The following is a 22,718-nucleotide window of genomic DNA, read 5'->3' as shown; positions in this document are numbered from 1 at the left end:
ACAGTATATATACACTGAGATTTTTATACCTCTCAGTGTATACAGAATGAATGTGGCGTTTACCTCACCGTATTTGTGAGAAGTGTATATTTACAGTGTATATGCAGTGATATACGCACCTGAGTCACCGTCTGAGTGTATATACTCCCTCAGTGTATATACTCCCTCAGTGTATATACACTGAGAGACAGAATCTGGTAGACACACACCTATCTGATATTATCCTGAAACCAAATGACTTCGAACAGGCGATAAATGACATGCCCATGCACTCTGCCCCAGGGCCAGACTCATGGAACTCCGTGTTCATCAAGAACTGCAAGAAGCCCCTATCACGAGCCTTTTCCATCCTATGGAGAGGGAGCATGGACACGGGGGTCGTCCCACAGTTACTAAAAACAACAGACATAGCCCCACTCCACAAAAGGGGCAGTAAAGCAACAGCAAAGAACTACAGACCGATAGCACTAACATCCCATATCATAAAAATCTTTGAAAGGGTCCTAAGAAGCAAGATCACCACCCATCTAGAAACCCATCAGTTACACAGCCCAGGGCAGCATGGGTTTAGAATAGGTCGCTCCTGCCTGTCCCAACTACTGGACCACTATGACAAGGTCCTAGATGCTCTCGAACACAAACAAAATGCAGATGTAGTATACACAGACTTTACAAAAGCCTTCGTTAAGTGTGACCATGGTGTAATAGAGCACAAAATGCGTGATAAAGGAATAACAGGAAAAGTTGGTAGATGTATCTATAATTTCCTCACAAACAGAACACAGAGAGTAGTAGTCATAGTAGACATAGTAGACATAGACAAGGATGTCAGCCACAGCACCATGTCTTCCTTTGCAGATGACACCCGAATCTGCATGACAGTGTCTTCCATTGTAGACACTGCAAGGCTCCAGGCGGACATCAACCAAATCTTTCAGTGGGCTGCAGAAAACAATATGAAGTTCAACGATGAGAAATTTCAATTACTCAGATATGGAAAACGTGAAGAAATTAAAACTATATCAGATTATAAAATAAATTCCAACCACACAATAGAGCGAAAAACTAATGTCAAAGACCTGGGAGTGATAATGTCAGAAGATCTCACTTTGAAAGACAACAACATTGTATCAATCGCATCTGCTAGAAAAATGACAGGATGGATAATGAGAACCTTCAAAACTAGGGAGGCCAAGCCCATGATGACACTCTTCAGGTCACTTGTTCTATCTAGGCTGGAATATTGCTGCACACTAACAGCACCTTTCAAGGCAGGTGAAATTGCTGACCTAGAGAATGTACAGATAACCTTCACGGTACACATAATAAAACACCTCAATTACTGGGAGCGCTTGAAGTTCCTCAACCTGTACTCCCTGGAATGCAGGCGAGAGAGATACATGATTACATACATTTGGAAAATCCTAGAGGGATTACTACCAAACTTGCACACGAAAATCACTCCCTATGAAAGCAAAAGACTTGGCAAGAGGTACAACATTCCCCAATGAGAAGCAGGGGTACCACTAGCACGATAAGAAACAACACAGTAAAAGTCAGGGGCCCAAGACTGTTCAACTGCCTCCCACCATACATAAGGGGGATTACCAATAGACCCCTGACTGTCTTCATGAAGGCACTGAACAAACACCTGAAGTCAGTACCTGACCAACCAGGCTGTGGTTCGTACGTTGGATTGCGTGCGGCGCAGTAACAGACTGGTTGATCAGGCCTTGATCCACCATGAGGCATGATCACAGACCGGACCGCGGGGGCGTTGACCCCCGGAACTCTCTCCAGGTATACTCCAGAAGTATATCTCCCATTGTGCTCAATTACTTGTGGTTGCAGGGGTCGAGTCACAGTTCCTAGCGGGGCCAGGAACTGTGACCATCTTTTAGTATACATATGTACTGTGATGTGTTAATTCAAGGTGTGTGCACTGAGAGATGCATATATGTGAAAATAAGTCACCTTGACCTTTCTGGGGGGTTATGCAAGGTAATTTACATATGTTATATATGTATCCCAATTCATGTGACGTATTTAGGTGTACCTGTACCTAAATAAACTTATTTATATAGCCTGGAGTGGCCCCTAGAGTGGCCCCTAGGGTGGCCCCTAGAGTGGCTCGGTCACAGTCTAGGCCTCCTGATGGGAAAGGCCAAGTTTTTCGTGCAGCTGTAATGATATTTTTGCGTCGGCAGAGGGGTGAGAGAGGCCCATGAGCCTTGTAATGCTAATTACTAGTAAGTTATTAGTAAGGCAGAACCAAGTCTAAGACTGCAGTTTAGACAGTTAAGTTAGGCTGGGAATGTAGGTAGCTTAGGTACATTGTTGTATCACTACAAGACGACAGGATATCAAGGTAGGTGTAACAGGCCGGGGTGAGGCAGGGGGTGAGGTAGGGGTGACGCTGGGGTGAGGCCGGGGGTGAGGTAGGGGTGTGAAGCAGGGGTGTGAGGCAGGGTGAAACAGGGGTGTGAGGCAGGGGTGTGAGGCAGGGGTGCAAGGCAGGGTGAGGCAGGGTGAGGTAAGGGTGTGAGGCAGGGGTGTGAGGCAGGGGTGTGAGGCAGGGTGAGACAGGGTGAGGCAGGCACTGGAAGCCAACTGACCGGCCGTGTCGTGACTCACGGCATCGTAATAACACAAAAGCAACCAAATCAGGGCACAGGTGTGGCTTGATCCAGTGGTGAGTTCTAACAGCCACACCTATCACAGGTGTGGTTTCATCCAGTGGTGAGTTCTAACAGCCACACATACCACAAGTGTGGTTTGATCCAGTGGTGAGTTCTAACAGCCACACCTACCACAAGTGTGGTTTGATCCAGTGGTGAGTTCTAACAGCCACACCTACCATAAGTGTGGCTTGATTCAGTGGTGAGTTCTAACAGCCACACCTACCACAAGTGTGGTTTCATCCAGTGGTGAGTTCTAACAGCCACACATACCACAAGTGTGGTTTGATCCAGTGGTGAGTTCTAACAGCCACACCTACCACAGGTGTGGCATGATCCAGTGGTGAGTTCTAACAGCCACACCTACCACAGGTGTGGCTTGATCCAGTGGTGAGTTCTAACAGCCACACCTATCACAGGTGTGGTTTCATCCAGTGGTGAGTTCTAACAGCCACACCTACCACAGGTGTGGTTTGATCCTGGTGAGTTCTAACAGCCACACCTACCACAGGTGTGGCTTGATCCAGTGGTGAGTTCTAACAGCCACACCTCCCAGAGGTGTGGTTTGATCCAGTGGTGAGTTCTAACAGCCACACCTACCACAAGTGTGGCTTGATCCAGTGGTGAGTTCTAACAGCCACACATACAACAGGTGTGCTTTGATCCAGTGGTGAGTTCTAACAGCCACACCTACCACAGGTGTGGCATGATCCAGTGGTGAGTTCTAACAGCCACGCCTACAACAGGTGTGGCGTCATCCATTGGTGAGTTCTAACAGTCACACCTACCACAGGTGTGGCGTGATCCAGTGGTGAGTTTTAACAGCCACACATGCCACAAGTGTGGCTTGATCCAGTGGTGAGTTCTAACAGCCACACCTACCACAGGTGTGGCGTGATCCAGTGGTGAGTTCTAACAGCCACACCTACCACAGGTGTGGCGTGATCCAGTGGTGAGTTCTAACAGCCACACCTACCACAGGTGTGGCGTGATCCAGTGGTGAGTTCTAACAGCCACACCTACCACAGGTGTGGCGTGATCCAGTGGTGAGTTCTAACAGCCACACCTACCACAGGTGTGGCGTGATCCAGTGGTGAGTTCTAACAGCCACACCTACCACAGGTGTGGCGTGATCTAGTGGTGAGTTCTAACAGCCACACCTACCACAGGTGTGGCGTGATCCAGTGGTGAGTTCTAACAGCCACACCTACCACAGGTGTGGCGTGATCCAGTGGTGAGTTCTAACAGCCACACCTACCACAGGTGTGGCGTGATTCAGTGGTGAGTTCTAACAGCCACACCTACCACAGGTGTGGCGTGATCCAGTGGTGAGTTCTAACAGCCACACCTACCACAGGTGTGGCATGATCCAGTGGTGAGTTCTAACAGCCACACCTACCACAGGTGTGGCATGATCTAGTGGTGAGTTCTAACAGCCACACCTACCACAGGTGTGGCGTGATCCAGTGGTGAGTTCTAACAGCCACACCTACCACAGGTGTGGCGTGATCCAGTGGTGAGTTCTAACAGCCACACCTACCACAGGTGTGGCGTGATCCAGTGGTGAGTTCTAACAGCCACACCTACTACAGGTGTGGCGTGATCCAGTGGTGAGTTCTAACAGCCACACCTACCACAGGTGTGGCGTGATCAAGTGGTGAGTTCTAACAGTGATCTAGTGGTGAGTTCTAACAGCCACACCTACCACAGGTGTGGCGTGATCCAGTGGTGAGTTCTAACAGCCACACCTACCACAGGTGTGGCGTGATCCAGTGGTGAGTTCTAACAGCCACACCTACCACAGGTGTGGCGTGATCCAGTGGTGAGTTCTAACAGCCACACCTACCACAGGTGTGGCGTGATCCAGTGGTGAGTTCTAACAGCCACACCTACCACAGGTGTGGCGTGATCCAGTGGTGAGTTCTAACAGCCACACCTACCACAGGTGTGGCGTGATCCAGTGGTGAGTTCTAACAGCCACACCTACCACAGGTGTGGCGTGATCCAGTGGTGAGTTCTAACAGCCACACCTACCACAGGTGTGGCGTGATCCAGTGGTGAGTTCTAACAGCCACACCTACCACAGGTGTGGCGTGATCCAGTGGTGAGTTCTAACAGCCACACCTACCACAGGTGTGGCAGGTGTGGCATGATCCAGTGGTGAGTTCTAACAGCCACACCTACCACAGGTGTGGCGTGATCCAGTGGTGAGTTCTAACAGCCACACCTACCACAGGTGTGGCATGATCCAGTGGTGAGTTCTAACAGCCACACCTACCACAGGTGTGGCATGATCCAGTGGTGAGTTCTAACAGCCACACCTACCACAGGTGTGGCGTGATCCAGTGGTGAGTTCCTACCACAGGTGTGGCGTGATCCAGTGGTGAGTTCTAACAGCCACACCTACCACAGGTGTGGCGTGATCCAGTGGTGAGTTCTAACAGCCACACCTACCACAGGTGTGGCGTGATCCAGTGGTGAGTTCTAACAGCCACACCTACCACAGGTGTGGCATGATCTAGTGGTGAGTTCTAACAGCCACACCTACCACAGGTGTGGCATGATCCAGTGGTGAGTTCTAACAGCCACACCTACCACAGGTGTGGCATGATCCAGTGGTGAGTTCTAACAGCCACACCTACCACAGGTGTGGCATGATCCAGTGGTGAGTTCTAACAGCCACACCTACCACACCTACCACAGGTGTGGCGTGATCCAGTGGTGAGTTCTAACAGCCACACCTACCACGTGATCCAGTGGTGAGTTCTAACAGCCACACCTACCACAGGTGTGGCGTGATCCAGTGGTGAGTTCTAACAGCCACACCTACCACAGGTGTGACGTGATCCAGTGGTGAGTTCTAACAGCCACACCTACCACAGGTGTGGCGTGATCCAGTGGTGAGTTCTAACAGCCACACCTACCACAGGTGTGGCGTGATCCAGTGGTGAGTTCTAACAGCCACACCTACCACAGGTGTGGCGTGATCCAGTGGTGAGTTCTAACAGCCACACCTACCACAGGTGTGGCGTGATCCAGTGGTGAGTTCTAACAGCCACACCTACCACAGGTGTGGCGTGATCCAGTGGTGAGTTCTAACAGCCACACCTACCACAGGTGTGGCGTGATCCAGTGGTGAGTTCTAACAGCCACACCTACCACAGGTGTGGCGTGATCCAGTGGTGAGTTCTAACAGCCACACCTACCACAGGTGTGGCGTGATCCAGTGGTGAGTTCTAACAGCCACACCTACCACAGGTGTGGCGTGATCCAGTGGTGAGTTCTAACAGCCACACCTACCACAGGTGTGGCGTGATCCAGTGGTGAGTTCTAACAGCCACACCTACCACAGGTGTGGCGTGATCCAGTGGTGAGTTCTAACAGCCACACCTACCACAGGTGTGGCGTGATCCAGTGGTGAGTTCTAACAGCCACACCTACCACAGGTGTGGCGTGATCCAATTACCATTCAAAAAACAATATATTAATATTCTGGTAATCTGTATTCCTCACAATCATTAAATATTATATGTTCTCAACATTATTATGTTACAAACCTCATTACCAGTAAACGTAAACCGAATTACCAGTAATCGTAAACCGAATTACCAGTAATCGTAAACCGAATTGTAATCCTTAAAACAATTAAACTCGATAAAATTGTTTATTGTGTGTGTGTGTGTGTGTGTGTGTGTGTGTGTGTGTGTGTGTGTGTGTACTCACCTATTTGTACTCACCTATTTGTACTCACCTATTTGTGGTTGCAGGGGTCGAGTCATAGCTCCTGGCCCCGCCTCTTCACTGATTGCTACTAGGTCCTCTCTCTCCCTGCTCCATGAGCTTTATCATACCTCGCCTTAAAACTATGTATGGTTCCCGCCTCCACTACTTCACTTTCTAGGCTATTCCACGGCTTGACTACTCTATGACTGAAGAAATACTTCCTAACATCCCTTTGATTCATCTGAGTCTTCAACTTCCAATTGTGACCTCTTGTGTCTGTGTCCCATCTCTGGAACATCCCGTCTTTGTCCACCTTGTCTATTCCGTGCAGTATTTTATATGTCGTTATCATGTCTCCCCTGACCCTCCTTGCCTCCAGTGTCGTAAGGCCGATTTCCCTCAACCTTTCTTCGTAGGACAATCCCCGTAGCTCTGGGACTAGTCTTGTTGCAAACCTTTCCACTTTCTCTAATTTCTTGACATGCTTGACTAGGTGTGGATTCCAAACTGGTGCTGCATACTCCAGTATGGGCCTGACGTAAATGGTATACAGAGTCTTGAACGAATTCTTACTGAGGTATCGGAACGCTATCCGTAGGTTTGCCAGGCGCCCGTATGCTGCAGCAGTTATCTGATTGATGTGCGCCTCGGGAGATATGCTCGGTGTTATACTCGCCCCCAGATCTTTTTCCTTGAGTGAGGTTTGCAGACTTTGGCCGTCTAAACTATATTGTGTCTGCGGTCTTCTTTGCCCTTCCCCAATCTTCATGACTTTGCATTTGGCAGGGTTAAACTCAAGGAGCCAGTTGCTGGACCAGGCTTGTAGCCTGTCCAGGTCTCTTTGTAGTCCTGCCTGATCCTCATCCGATTTGATTCTTCTCATTAACTTCACATCGTCCGCAAACAAGGACACTTCTGAGTCTATCCCTTCCGTTATGTCATTCACATATACCAAGAACAGCACAGGTCCTAGGACTGACCCCTGTGGAACCCCGCTTGTCACAGGCGCCCACTCTGACACCTCGTCACGTACCATGACTTGTTGTTGCCTCCCTGTCAGGTATTCTCTGATCCATTGCAGTGCCTTTCCTGTTATGTGTGCCTGATCCTCTAGCTTTTGCAGTAACCTCTTGTGAGGAACTGTGTCGAAGGCCTTATTGCAGTCCAAAAAAATGCAGTCGATCCACCCCTCTCTCTCTTGTCTTACTTCTGTCACCTTGTCATAAAACTCTAGTAGGTTTGTGACACAGGATTTTCCCTCCCTGAAACCATGCCGGTTGTCAATTATACACTTGTTTCTTTCCAGGTGCTCCACCACTCTCCTCCTGATGATCTTCTCCATGACCTTGCATACTATACATGTTAGTGATACAGGTCTGTAGTTTAGTGCCTCATGTCTGTCTCCCTTTTTAAAAATTGGGACTACATTTGCCATCTTCCATACCTCAGGGAGTTGCCCAGTTTCAAACGATGTGTTGAAGATCTTTGTTAACGGTACACACAATATCTCTGCTCCCTCTTTAAGGACCCACGGAGAGATGTTGTCTGGTCCCACCGCCTTTGAGGTGTCAAGTTCGCATAGCAGCTTCTTCACCTCCTCCTTGGTTATATGTACCTCATCCAGCACTTGCTGGTGCACCCCCCTGCTCTGATTTCCTGGAGTCCTACTGGTTTCCACTGTAAATACTTCTTTAAATCTTGTGTTGAACTCCTGACATACCTCCCGGTCGTTTCTTGTGAATTCCCCATCACCCTTCCTCAGTCTGATTACCTGGTCCTTGACTGTTGTTTTCCTCCTGATGTGGCTGTACAACAGCTTCGGGTCAGTCTTGACTTTCGATGCTATGTCATTTTCGTATTGCCGCTGAGCCTCCCTTCTTATTTGTGCATATTCGTTTCTGACTCTTCGGCTAATCTCTTTATTTTCCTGAGTTCTCTGTCTTCTGTACCTTTTCCATTCTCTAGTACACCTAGTTTTTGCCTTCCTACACCTTTGGGTGAACCAAGGACTCGTTCTGTTCTTCCCATTATTTCTGTTTCCCTTAGGAACAAACCTCTCCTCTGCCTCCTTGCATTTTGTTGTCACATAGTCCATCATTTCTTGTACTGGTTTTCCTGTCAGTTCCCTTTCCCACTGAATGTCTTGAAAGAAGTTCCTCAAGCCTGAGTAGTTCCCCCTTTTGTAGTTTGGTTTTCCCACCCTATTCCTGCTGCTCTCTCCGCTTGGAGCTCAACTATGTAGTCGAAGCACAGAACCACATGATCACTAGCTCCCAGGGGCCTTTCATACATGATATCCTCGATGTCAGAACTACTCAAGGTGAAATACAAGGTCCAGTCTTGCTGGTTGATCCTCTCCTCTCTCTCTGGTAGTGTCTCTAACATGTTGATGCATGAGGTTTTCCAGTACCACATCCATCATCTTGGCTCTCCATGTTTCGGGACCCCCATGGGGCTCCAGGTTTTCCCAGTCAATCTCCTTGTGATTGAAATCACCCATAACTAGTAACTTTGCTCCCCCCATGTGTGCTCTCCTGGCCACCTCGGCTAGTGTGTCGACCATTGCTCTGTTGCTCTCATCGTATTCTTCTCTTGACCTCCTGCAGTTCTGTGGTGGGTTGTACATTACTGCAATTATCACCTTATGTCCCTCAGACTGGATTGTTCCTACTAAGTAGTCCTTTTCGCCCGTGCCATCCATTCCTTCCATTTTCTCAAACCCCCACTGGTTTTTAATGAGCAGTGCAACTCCTCCTCCCCCTCTCCTCCCTCTGTCTTTCCTGAGGATTTGATATCCGGGTGGAAAGATTGAATCTGTTATTATTCTGGTGAGTTTTGTTTCTGTGAGTGCTATTATATCTGGGGGATGTCTCCTTGATTCTTTCGTGCCACTCCTCATACTTATTTGTTATTCCATCTGCATTTGTATACCACACCTTCAACTTCTTTTCTAAGATTGTGGTCTGGGAGGTGTATTGGGGTTGGGGAAGTGGGAGACCTGATAAGGAACTATGGGTGGTTGCTGTGGGGGTGGAGTTTGTAATGCAGTGGGTGGGGGCATTGGATGTGGCATGGGTGTTTTGGTTTAGAGTGTTTGGTTGCACTGTGCTATAACTTAAATTGCCAGGCATACCATCTAAAGGGGACAAAAAGATACAAAACATCCAGGCCATGGGAAAACATGGGTAGCCACAGCCACTCAAGAGGGAGAGGTTTTTTAGTGCCAGGAAGGAAAAAAAACTGGCAGGAAATGGCAGAAATCGTACACCAAATCCAGTCATTCCTGGAGTGGAACCACAGTCGATGGCCTCCACTCCAAACCAACAGATACAGATACTAATGCCGGAAAAAAAATCCCCCCCCAGTACCAACAATACCACCAGTCCGATGACATTCTTCTTTGCAAATATACAGGGTCTAAAGCCAGCAACAAATAACAAAATACCTTTCATCCGTGGACTGCTTGCAGAGGCAAAGGCAATGTTCGCGGCTTTCACTGAGACCCACATAAAGGATCACTTGGACAATGAAATATGGATCCCAGGTTACAACCTATACAGATGTGACAGAGTGAACAGGCAAAAGGGGGGGTTGGCCTGTACATTGCAGAGTCACTTGTTTGCACAGAACTGCTTAATGCCTCAAATGACGTAGTGGAAGTTTTAGCAGTAAAGGTCGAGAACCAAAACCTAGTCATTGTGGTAGTCTACAAGCCTCCGGATGCAACATCCCAGCAATTCCAGGAACAGCTGTTAAAAATTGACCACTGTCTGGAAAATCTTCCAGCTCCTGCACCCAACATCTTGCTCCTGGGGGATTTCAACTTAAGGCACCTAAAATGGAGGAATATAGCAAATAATATTGTTGCAGTAATAACACCAGGAGGCAGCTCTGATGAAAACTCACACTCACACGAGCTTTTAAATCTCTGCACAAAATTCAATTTAAACCAGCAAATAATAGAGCCTACTAGACTGGAGAATACACTAGACCTCATATTCACTAACAATGATGATCTGATAAGAAATGTCACCATATCAAAAACAATATACTCAGATCACAACATAATTGAGGTTCAGACATGTATGCGAGGAGCCCCAGACCGACAAAATGAGACTAGTCACGAGGGAGCATTCACCAAATTCAACTTCAATAACAAAAACATAAAGTGGGACCAAGTAAACCAAGTCCTAACCGATATAAGCTGGGAAGATATACTAAGCAACACAGACCCAAACTTATGCCTAGAACAGATTAACTCGGTGGCACTCGATGTATGCACAAGGCTTATTCCTCTAAGAAAAAGGAGGAGTAGATGTAAAATAGAAAGAGACAGGCGCTCCCTTTACAGACGACGGAAAAGAATAACAGAGCGGCTAAAAGAGGTCAATATATCTGAAATGCGCAGGGAGACACTGGTCAGAGAAATAGCAAGCATCGAACTTAAGCTAAAAGAATCCTTTAGGAGTCAGGAATCGCGGGAAGAACTAAAAGCTATAAATGAAATCGAAAGAAACCCAAAGTATTTCTTCTCCTATGCCAAATCAAAATCGAGAACAACGCCCAGTATTGGGCCCCTACTTAAACAAGATGGGTCCTACACAGATGACAGCAAGGAAATGAGTGAGCTACTCAAGTCCCAATATGACTCAGTTTTTAGCAAGCCGCTAACCAGACTGAGAGTCGAAGATCAAAATGAATTTTTTATGAGAGAGCCACAAAATTTGATTAACACAAGCCTATCCGATGTTATCCTGACGCCAAATGACTTCGAACAGGCGATAAATGACATGCCCATGCACTCTGCCCCAGGGCCAGACTCATGGAACTCTGTGTTCATCAAGAACTGCAAGAAGCCCCTATCACGAGCCTTTTCCATCCTATGGAGAGGGAGCATGGACACGGGGGTCGTCCCTCAGTTACTAAAAACAACAGACATAGCCCCACTCCACAAAGGGGGCAGTAAAGCAACAGCAAAGAACTACAGACCAATAGCACTAACATCCCATATCATAAAAATCTTTGAAAGGGTCCTAAGAAGCAAGATCACCACCCATCTAGAAACCCATCAGTTACACAACCCAGGGCAACATGGGTTTAGAACAGGTCGCTCCTGTCTGTCTCAACTACTGGATCACTACGACAAGGTCCTAAATGCACTAGAAGACAAAAAGAATGCAGATGTAATATATACAGACTTTGCAAAAGCCTTCGACAAGTGTGACCATGGTGTAATAGCGCACAAAATGCGCGCTAAAGGAATAACAGGAAAAGTCGGTCAATGGATCTATAATTTCCTCACTAACAGAACACAGAGAGTAGTCGTCAACAGAGTAAAGTCCGAGGCAGCTACGGTGAAAAGCTCTGTTCCACAAGGCACAGTACTAGCTCCCATTTTGTTCCTCATCCTCATATCCGACATAGACAAGGATGTCAGCCACAGCACCGTGTCTTCCTTTGCAGATGACACCCGAATCTGCATGACAGTGTCTTCCATTGCAGACACTGCAAGGCTCCAGGCGGACATCAACCAAATCTTTCAGTGGGCTGCAGAAAACAATATGAAGTTCAACGATGAGAAATTTCAATTACTCAGATATGGTAAACATGAGGAAATTAAATCTTCATCAGAGTACAAAACAAATTCTGGCCACGAAATAGAGCGAAACACCAACGTCAAAGACCTGGGAGTGATTATGTCGGAGGATCTCACCTTCAAGGACCATAACATTGTATCAATCGCATCTGCTAGAAAAATGACAGGATGGATAATGAGAACCTTCAAAACTAGGGAGGCCAAGCCCATGATGACACTCTTCAGGTCACTTGTTCTATCTAGGCTGGAATATTGCTGCACTCTAACAGCACCTTTCAAGGCAGGTGAAATTGCCGACCTAGAAAATGTACAGAGAACTTTCACGGCGCGCATAACGGAGATAAAACACCTCAATTACTGGGAGCGCTTGAGGTTCCTAAACCTGTATTCCCTGGAACGCAGGAGGGAGAGAGATACATGATTATATACACCTGGAAAATCCTAGAGGGACTAGTACCGAACTTGCACACGAAAATCACTCACTACAAAAGCAAAAGACTTGGCAGACGATGCACCATCCCCCCAATGAAAAGCAGGGGTGTCACTAGCACGTTAAGAGACCATACAATAAGTGTCAGGGGCCCGAGACTGTTCAACTGCCTCCCAGCACACATAAGGGGGATTACCAACAGACCCCTGGCAGTCTTCAAGCTGGCACTGGACAAGCACCTAAAGTCAGTTCCTGATCAGCCGGGCTGTGGCTCGTACGTTGGTTTGCGTGCAGCCAGCAGCAACAGCCTGGTTGATCAGGCGCTGATCCACCAGGAGGCCTGGTCACAGACCGGGCCGCGGGGGCGTTGACCCCCGAAACTCTCTCCAGGTAAACTCCAGGTAAACTGGGGTTGACCTGGTTGGGAGGCTTCTATAGGAAGTTGTGAGGGAGGCTGTATTTGATCTTCCTGTGTCTGGGATCTCCTGTCTGTCTTCTCCATCCCCTCTCTTTCCTCCTTTCGCCTTTGTACCATCTCTCTCTGTTTCTGCCTTTCTGCTTGTGTTCTGTCGCGGTCGAGATACACCTTCCTGTATGCCGGCATGTGTGTGTGTACTCACCTAATTGTACTCACCTAATTGTGGTTGCAGGGGTCGAGACTCAGCTCCTGGCCCCGCCTCTTCACTGATTGCTACTAGGTCCTCTCTCTCTCTCTGCTTCCTGAGCTTTATCATACCTCTTCTTAAAACTATATATGGTTCCTGCATGTGCATTCTTCCTCAAGGAACTCATTGCTGCAGATTCTGAGTGCGCGCAGGAAGAAGCCTATAATTACACCACGTTTAGTTTTGGTGTCGTGGTGAGAGTAGAAGTGGAGAAGATCGTTTTGGTTGGTGGGTTTTCGATAGACTTTAAAACGAAGTATTTTCCAAACTCCACTATCCTCGTCACTTCCTCAGAGACTGCAGACGGCGGGCATTAAACATCTTCAACACACCCAGAGAAGACACTGCCGAGAAGAGATACATAGTCCTCCCAACCAACTCCATTGCAAAACATGTTTCCAACATCTTTTCCAATACATCATTCCAAGTATCTACCTCCACAACCACGACCATCAAGGACATCACCAGTAGTAGACAGGACAAGCTTCCATCCTCTGCAGGGGTATACATAATCCCTTGTAATGACTGCAACAAATTATATGTGGGCGAAACATCAAGAGACCTCCAAACACGCATTTTAGAACACCAATATGCAAGCAGGACTGACGATACAAGGAATGCCTGTGTACAGCATCGCAATTCACACAACCATTTAATTAACTACAGAAACTCAAGACTTATAGCCACAGAAGACAACACTCAATACCGAAGAATCCTGGAATCATCGCTTATCTCTATAACCAACAATTTCAACCAGAACAATGGCTTCTATAACATAGCTGAACCACTCGCCTAGAAACTTCTTCATCGCTCTCCCACATAAGAACATAGAACACTGCAGAAGGTCTACAACTTGTCCAATACCCCTGCCAAGCTACCCAAGACTCTATAACCCCACCCGGTAGATCATCAGATGCAGCATTCTTCACCTGACCTCAACATTCTGACTATAAATACCCTCGTACCTTCCAACCCCAGGTAGATCCGTGTGTGACTTGAGAAAGCCCACTGTGTGGGTGAAACGTTGTCAATAAAGGATCACATTATACTGCATTTGTGTTTATATTTCCATACCTGAACAGTACAGACGAGGATACCTGAACAGTACAGACGAGGATACCTGAACAGTACAGACGAGGATACCTGAACAGTACAGACGAGGATACCTGAACAGTACAGACGAGGATACCTGAACAGCACAGACGAGGATACCTGAACAGTACAGACGAGGATACCTGAACAGTACAGACGAGGATACCTAAACAGTACAGACGAGGATACCTAAACAGTACAGGCATCTTTTGGTATGTATGTAGGAAGTATACATCACGTGATGAACGGAAGGAACACAACAGATGGTGTCACGGTTGCATGTAAGCTCTACTTCGGTGGCAACATATTTTATCAATATAAAACATAAACTGTACACATATACCGTACTGTCTGTACACTGACACAGTTGAATAATAAGTATATTCAGGTATACACAAATACAGCTACATAGATTATCATAAATAACAGCATAAGTCGGACAAAGTGACTTACTTCCATTGAGAAAGCTAGATCAGTGTGACAATGGTGTGGCGAGAAGTGAAGACTCACCTGAGTGACTGTCACTTGTTCGTGGTTATTGTGGCTGGTGTCTCCAGGAAAGACAAAAACAAAATAACATATCCGGATTGTGAGTCAGCATTATAACTTGTGTCACATAGGACACTGTTGTACCTGTTCCATCTGTTCCTGATGACAGTGAACCTGACAGCAGTGAACAAACTGATAACACTCTTCTTTCTTTGGATAGCTTTGGGTAAAGGTGGTTTTGATAAGGACCTGCCTTGTATGGGCCAGTAGGCCTTCTGCAGTATTCCTCCATTTTTATGTTCTTATTAACCACCAGAATCTGTGTCTCTGAAACAATCTCAGGACCTTTAACTACCAAAACAGAGGACAGAACTATCTGGATAGCCCATACATAAAGAGTATCTCATTTCCGTACACACTTTACATACTAATACAGCATCATTCTAGCAGATGGAGAATGGTGTGTTTGTGAGCAAATGTGAATCATCTTATGAACCAAGTTATTAAGAATCTGATGAATGGAATCAATTGACTGATTCCAGCAAGGTCAGTCAGATAGTAGCGCTCCTGTAAAACGGCAGTGAAAAGCCATCTGTGCCAGTGACTCACGCTGTGCCAGTGACTCACGCTGTGCCAGTGACTCATGTCGTGCCAGTGAGTCATGTGGTGGGTTAATCATACGAGTCAATGAGAATTTTACTCTAACACAATACAACCACCACAAAGGAAATATATGTACTCACCAGCTTGGCTACAGAAAACACTCATGTTTGGTTAGTGGAACAGTAAGTGAGGATGGTAGCCACGACAAGAACACGGCGTATTCCAGGAAAATTCAACTTACAACACTGGTGTAGGGCCGGCCTTAAGCCGACTGGACTGATTGCTCCCCATTGGGCCTAGCACCTCCTAAGACCGGCTCTGCACTGGTGCATTCTCAATAGGTATTTCTTCCACCACAATATATAAAGCTGAGACTACTGAAACAACTTTGTAAAGTCTGTGGATGGTGAAGGTCCAGGATTCTTTTATCTTATGGAAAAAAAAAACTGGAGTTTTACCTGACAGAAAACTCAGTGTCCCGTAGCTGTATCACTAGCGCACTCAGCTCACAAACTGAGGTCCGGGGTTCGAATCTCCTCCGGTACAGCTGAAAGACACTAGGGACGTGTTTCCATACGACACCTGCTGTTCCTGTCCCTGTTCACCCATCAGTAAAATGGGTACCTGGGTGTTAGTGGACTGGTGTGGGTCGCATCCTGGGTGTTAGTGGACTGGTGTGGGTCGCATCCTGGGTGTTAGTGGACTGGTGTGGGTCGCATCCTGGGTGTTAGTGGACTGGTGTGGGTCTTATTGAGTGGGGTTTGACAGTGTCAGCGTGCCTCGTTGTGCTCCCGGTTTTCTGGTGTTTTCACGGTCGCTCTTACGTGCTAGAACTTTAATTTGTGTCATCAATCCTATACGATACATCCCTCTAGCGCCTGGAACCAATCTTGGGCGGAAAACATTATATACTGAGTAAAAAAAGGAGAATTGTGTGCACTACCTAACAGAGTTTACTGCCAGAGGGGAATCATAGGCCTGTGTCCCTTGTGAAAAATAATAATAATTGAACTTTGTGTCAGAGGAAAGAAAGTCTCCCTGAAAGCATTGAGTATACATAGTGTATAGTGTATACTACAGTGGCTCCCTAGTATATTGATGATAAAGGCTAAAGTGTCATTTGAAAACAGGTGAATTTGTAAATGAAGTGATAAGCCTATAGAGGCAGGTGCCAGAAGTCGCCAGAAACTACCACAGGTCAGCTGTTTTTAATAATCTTCCTGGCCTGCTAGTGTACTCGCATATAATCTAGTGATACCAGTGAATAGCAGAATACAGTGTTGTAGTAGCAACTAACCAGTATTATAATGGTACTTAGTGGAGTGGAGTGACTTTCATTAGTTTCTTTTTCTTGAAATACCAGACGTTACTGTGAATTTCATATAACCTGTAGTTACCAGCGGTCGCAATATACACAACGAGAAGCAATTATTACTACAGAAAAAGCGCCCTTCCTCCAAAATTTGCACCAGTCAACTATAGTGATAATATAGCATTTATTGTGGTGGAGACGGAAAAAAAAAAAATAGAGAAGCTAGATACAGCGATTGATAAACAAGGGTGGAGGTCGACCGTTCGTCACTGTAGGAGTGCCAGCAGTCACCGGCTCTTCAACACGCAAGTTATACTTTTGTATCAATCAAATCACATATTACTCGGGTAGATAATTTCCAGTAGATCCTTCATGTGTTAGCTCAAATCACCTACCAGTATGGTTTAAATAAGTGACCCACTGATCAGATCAGATAGACTGGTCCGAACCCTTGACTGGTCCGAACCCTTGACTGGTCCGAACCCTTGACTGGTCCGAACCCTTGACTGGTCCGAACCCTGGACTGGTTTCAAACGGTTTCGTTGTGCACCTAGCAGGTTATTAATAGAATATTCAAGAGGTTGCTAGTAGAATTGCAGTAAATCAACCATTCAAATCATTATGAAGCTGTGTGTAGTCTGTGGTCAGTCAAACAAACGGGCTTCCACATGCATAAATTGTCATTTCTGTGGAAATTGGTGTCACGCCCCTTGTGCAGATATCCAAGAACTAGCTACAAGCAGTATTAAAACAGGGAAGTGTTTTTGGGTATGCCCAAATGAGATAAATCTGTGGACTAAAATCACAAGGGTATTAAAAGAGGTCAACATCAAAGCTGCTTTCATAGAAAACCTGGAAGCTTTCTACAACAGATGGGAACATAAAAAGTCCGGGCTGAATGGTACTGCCCTTGATACTGGCCATGTAGTCAGAAACTGTAAGGCTGGAGATGATGTCCTGGTAGTCAGTAAATGGGGGGCTGATAGTGCTGTCCTGGGAGACAGTAATGGGGAAGCTGGAGGTGCTGTCCTGGGAGACAGTAATGGTGAAGCTGGAGGTGCTGTCCTGGGAGACAGTAATGGTGAAGCTGGAGATGCTGTCCTGGGAGACAGTAATGGGGAAGCTGGAGATGCTGTCCTGGGAGACAGTAATGGTGAAGCTGGAGATTTTGTCCAGGTAGTCGGGAATTATACGCAGGAAGGAATACATATAAATGACCCCATAGGGGACAGGAGCCATAGTAGGGAAACAAGTGTAGTCAAAGATAAGATAAAACCAATATTGCAAACTAGAAATACCGCAGGAAATAGCAAACAAGAGGACTCCACTAGCAATAGTGAGGATATATTACCAAAAACAAATGGTGGGAGCTCCATTGTTGGTGCTAGGGAGGATAGAAGTAAGACAGGGAAACATGCACCAACAGGGAATACAGTCACAGAAACCCAAGGCAAACGGAAACCAAGCCTGTGCACATACTATGCACTCGGTATCTGCTGGCATGGGAAATCTGGAAAAACAGATGGGACGTGCAACTATGACCACCCTAGGAAATGCCATGCCCATATGACAACAGGAAAATGCAAACTCCCTTCCTGTAAGCTTTTTCACCCTGAACTGTGTACCTCTTCAGTACAGGAAAGACTGTGCTATAACTTAAATTGCCAGGCATACCATCTAAAGGGGACAAAAAGATACAAAACATCCAGGCCATGGGAAAACCTGGGTAGCCACAGCCACTCAAGAGGGAGAGGTTTTTTAGTGCCAGGAAGGAAAAAAAACTGGCAGGAAATGGCAGAAATCGTACACCAAATCCAGTCATTCCTGGAGTGGAACCACAGTCGATGGCCTCCACTCCAAACCAACAAATACAGATACTAATGCCGGAAAAAAAATCCCCCCCCAGTACCAACAATACCACCAGTCCGATAACATTCTTCTTTGCAAATATACAGGGTCTAAAGCCAGCAACAAACAACAAAATACCTTTCATCCGTGGACTGCTTGCAGAGGCAAAGGCAATGTTCGCGGCTTTCACTGAGACCCACATAAAGGATCACTTGGACAACGAAATATGGATCCCAGGTTACAACCTATACAGATGTGACAGAGTGAACAGGCAAAAGGGGGGGGGGGGGTTGGCCTGTACATTGCAGAGTCACTTGTTTGCACAGAACTGCTAAATGCCTCAAATGATGTAGTGGAAGTTTTAGCAGTAAAGGTCGAGAACCAAAACCTAGTCATTGTGATAGTCTACAAGCCTCCGGATGCAACATCCCAGCAATTCCAGGAACAGCTGTTAAAAATTGACCACTGTCTGGAAAACCTTCCAGCTCCTGCACCCAACATCTTGCTCCTGGGGGATTTCAACTTAAGGCACCTAAAATGGAGGAATATAGCAAATAATATTGTTGCAGTAATAACACCAGGAGGCAGCTCTGATGAAAACTCACACTCATGCGAGCTTTTAAATCTCTGCACAAAATTCAATTTAAACCAGCAAATAATAGAGCCTACTAGACTGGAGAATACACTAGACCTCATCTTCACTAACAATGATGATCTGATAAGAAATATCACCATATCAAAAACAATATACTCAGATCACAACATAATTGAGGTTCAGTCATGTATGCGCGGAGCCCCAGACCGACATAATGAGATTAGTCACGAGGGAGCATTCACCAAATTCAACTTCAATAACAAAAACATAAAGTGGGACCAAGTAAACCAAGTCCTAACCGATATAAGCTGGGAAGATATACTAAGCAACACAGACCCCAACTTATGCCTAGAACAGATTAACTCGGTGGCACTCGATGTATGCACAAGGCTTATTCCTCTAAGAAAAAGGAGGAGTAGATGTAAAACAGAAAGAGACAGGCGCTCCCTTTACAGGCGACGGAAAAGAATAACAGAGCGGCTAAAAGAGGTCAATATATCTGAAATGCGTAGGGAGACACTGGTCAGAGAAATAGTAAGCATCGAACTTAAGCTAAAAGAATCCTTTAGGAGTCAGGAATCGCGGGAAGAACTAAAAGCCATAAATGAAATCGAAAGAAACCCAAAGTATTTCTTCTCCTATGCCAAATCAAAATCGAGAACAACGTCCAGTATTGGGCCCTTACTTAAACAAGATGGGTCCTACACAGATGACAGCAAGGAAATGAGTGAGCTACTCAAGTCCCAATATGACTCAGTTTTTAGCAAGCCGCTAACCAGACTGAGAGTCGAAGATCAAAATGAATTTTTTATGAGAGAGCCACAAAATTTGATTAACACAAGCCTATCCGATGTTATCCTGACGCCAAATGACTTCGAACAGGCGATAAATGACATGCCCATGCACTCTGCCCAAGGGCCAGACTCATGGAACTCTGTGTTCATCAAGAACTGCAAGAAGCCCCTATCACGAGCCTTTTCCATCCTATGGAGAGGGAGCATGGACACGGGGGTCGTCCCACAGTTACTAAAAACAACAGACATAGCCCCACTCCACAAAGGGGGCAGTAAAGCAACAGCAAAGAACTACAGACCAATAGCACTAACATCCCATATCATAAAAATCTTTGAAAGGGTCCTAAGAAGCAAGATCACCACGCATCTAGAAACCCATCAGTTACACAACCCAGGGCAACATGGGTTTAGAACAGGTCGCTCCTGTCTGTCTCAACTATTGGACCACTACGACAAGGTCCTAAATGCACTAGAAGACAAAAAGAATGCAGATGTAATATATACAGACTTTGCAAAAGCCTTCGACAAGTGTGACCATGGCGTAATAGCGCACAAAATGCGTGCTAAAGGAATAACAGGAAAAGTCGGTCGTTGGATCTATAATTTCCTCACTAACAGAACACAGAGAGTAGTCGTCAACAGAGTAAAGTCCGAGGCAGCTACGGTGAAAAGCTCTGTTCCACAAGGCACAGTACTCGCTCCCATCTTGTTCCTCATCCTTATATCCGACATAGACAAGGATGTCAGCCACAGCACCGTGTCTTCCTTTGCAGATGACACCCGAATCTGCATGACAGTGTCTTCCATTGCAGACACTGCAAAGCTCCAGGCAGACATCAACCAAATCTTTCAGTGGGCTGCAGAAAACAATATGAAGTTCAACGATGAGAAATTTCAATTACTCAGATATGGTAAACATGAGGAAATTAAATCTTCATCAGAGTACAAAACAAATTCTGGCCACAAAATAGAGCGAAACACCAACGTCAAAGACCTGGGAGTGATCATGTCGGAGGATCTCACCTTCAAGGACCATAACATTGTATCAATCGCATCTGCTAGAAAAATGACAGGATGGATAATGAGAACCTTCAAAACTAGGGAGGCCAAGCCCATGATGACACTCTTCAGGTCACTTGTTCTATCTAGGCTGGAATATTGCTGCACACTAACAGCACCTTTCAAGGCAGGTGAAATTGCCGACCTAGAAAATGTACAGAGAACTTTCACGGCGCGCATAACGGAGATAAAACACCTCAATTATTGGGAGCGCTTGAGGTTCCTAAACCTGTATTCCCTGGAACGCAGGAGGGAGAGATACATGATTATATACACCTGGAAAATCCTAGAGGGACTAGTACCGAACTTGCACACGAAAATCACTCATTACGAAAGCAAAAGACTTGGCAGACGATGCACCATCCCCCCAATGAAAAGCAGGGGTGTCACTAGCACGTTAAGAGACCATACAATAAGTGTCAGGGGCCCGAGACTGTTCAACTGCCTCCCAGCACACATAAGGGGGATTACCAACAGACCCCTGGCAGTCTTCAAGCTGGCACTGGACAAGCACCTAAAGTCAGTTCCGGATCAGCCGGGCTGTGGCTCGTATGTTGGTTTGCGTGCAGCCAGCAGCAACAGCCTGGTTGATCAGGCTCTGATCCACCAGGAGGCCTGGTCTCAGACCGGGCCGCGGGGGCGTTGACCCCCGGAACTCTCTCCAGGTAAACTCCAGGCATCCTGGGTGTTAGTGGACTGGTGTGGGTCGTATCCTGGGTGTTAGTGGACTGGTGTGGGTCACATCCTGGGTGTTAGTGGACTGGTGTGGGTCACATCCTGGGTGTTAGTGGACTGGTGTGGGTCACATCCTGGGTGTTAGTGGACTGATGTGTGTCACATCCTGGGTGTTAGTGGACTGGTGTGGGTCGCATCCTGGGTGTTAGTGGACTGGTGTGTGTCACATCCTGGGTGTTAGTGGACTGGTGTGGGTCACATCCTGGGTGTTAGTGGACTGGTGTGGGTCACATCCTGGGTGTTAGTGGACTGGTGTGGGTCGCATCCTGGGTGTTAGTGGACTGGTGTGGGTCACATCCTGGGTGTTAGTGGACTGGTGTGGGTCACATCCTGGGTGTTAGTGGACTGGTGTGGGTCACATCCTGGGTGTTAGTGGACTGGTGTGGGTCACATCCTGGGTGTTAGTGGACTGGTGTGGGTTGCATCCTGGGTGTTAGTGGACTGGTGTGGGTCACATCCTGGGAGTTAGTGGACTGGTGTGGGTCACATCCTGGGTGTTAGTAGACTGGTGTGGGTCGCATCCTGGGTGTTAGTGGACTGGTGTGGGTCACATCCTGGGTGTTAGTGGACTGGTGTGGGTCACATCCTGGGTGTTAGTGGACTGGTGTGGGTCGCATCCTGGGTGCTAGTGGACTGGTGTGGGTCACATCCTGGGTGTTAGTGGACTGGTGTGGGTCACATCCTGGGTGTTAGTGGAATGGTGTGGGTCGCATCCTGGGTGTTAGTGGACTGGTGTGGGTCACATCCTGGGTGTTAGTGGACTGGTGTGGGTCACATCCTTGGTGTTAGTGGACTGGTGTGGGTCACATCCTGGGTGTTAGTGGACTGGTGTGGGTCACATCCTGGGTGTTAGTGGACTGGTGTGGGTCACATCCTGGGTGTTAGTGGACTGGTGTGGGTCACATCCTGGGTGTTAGTGGACTGGTGTGGGTAACATCCTGGGTGTTAGTGGACTGGTGTGGGTCACATCCTGGGTGTTAGTGGACTGGTGTGGGTAACATCCTGGGTGTTAGTGGACTGGTGTGGGTCGCATCCTGGGTGTTAGTGGACTGGTGTGGGTCACATCCTGGGTGTTAGTGGACTGGTGTGGGTCACATCC

This window comes from Cherax quadricarinatus, chromosome 88 (genome assembly GCF_038502225.1).
Source record: "Cherax quadricarinatus isolate ZL_2023a chromosome 88, ASM3850222v1, whole genome shotgun sequence".
Classification (NCBI taxonomy): domain Eukaryota; kingdom Metazoa; phylum Arthropoda; class Malacostraca; order Decapoda; family Parastacidae; genus Cherax; species Cherax quadricarinatus.
The sequence above is the reverse complement of the archived record's forward strand: the minus strand, read 5'-3'. Positions refer to the sequence as shown.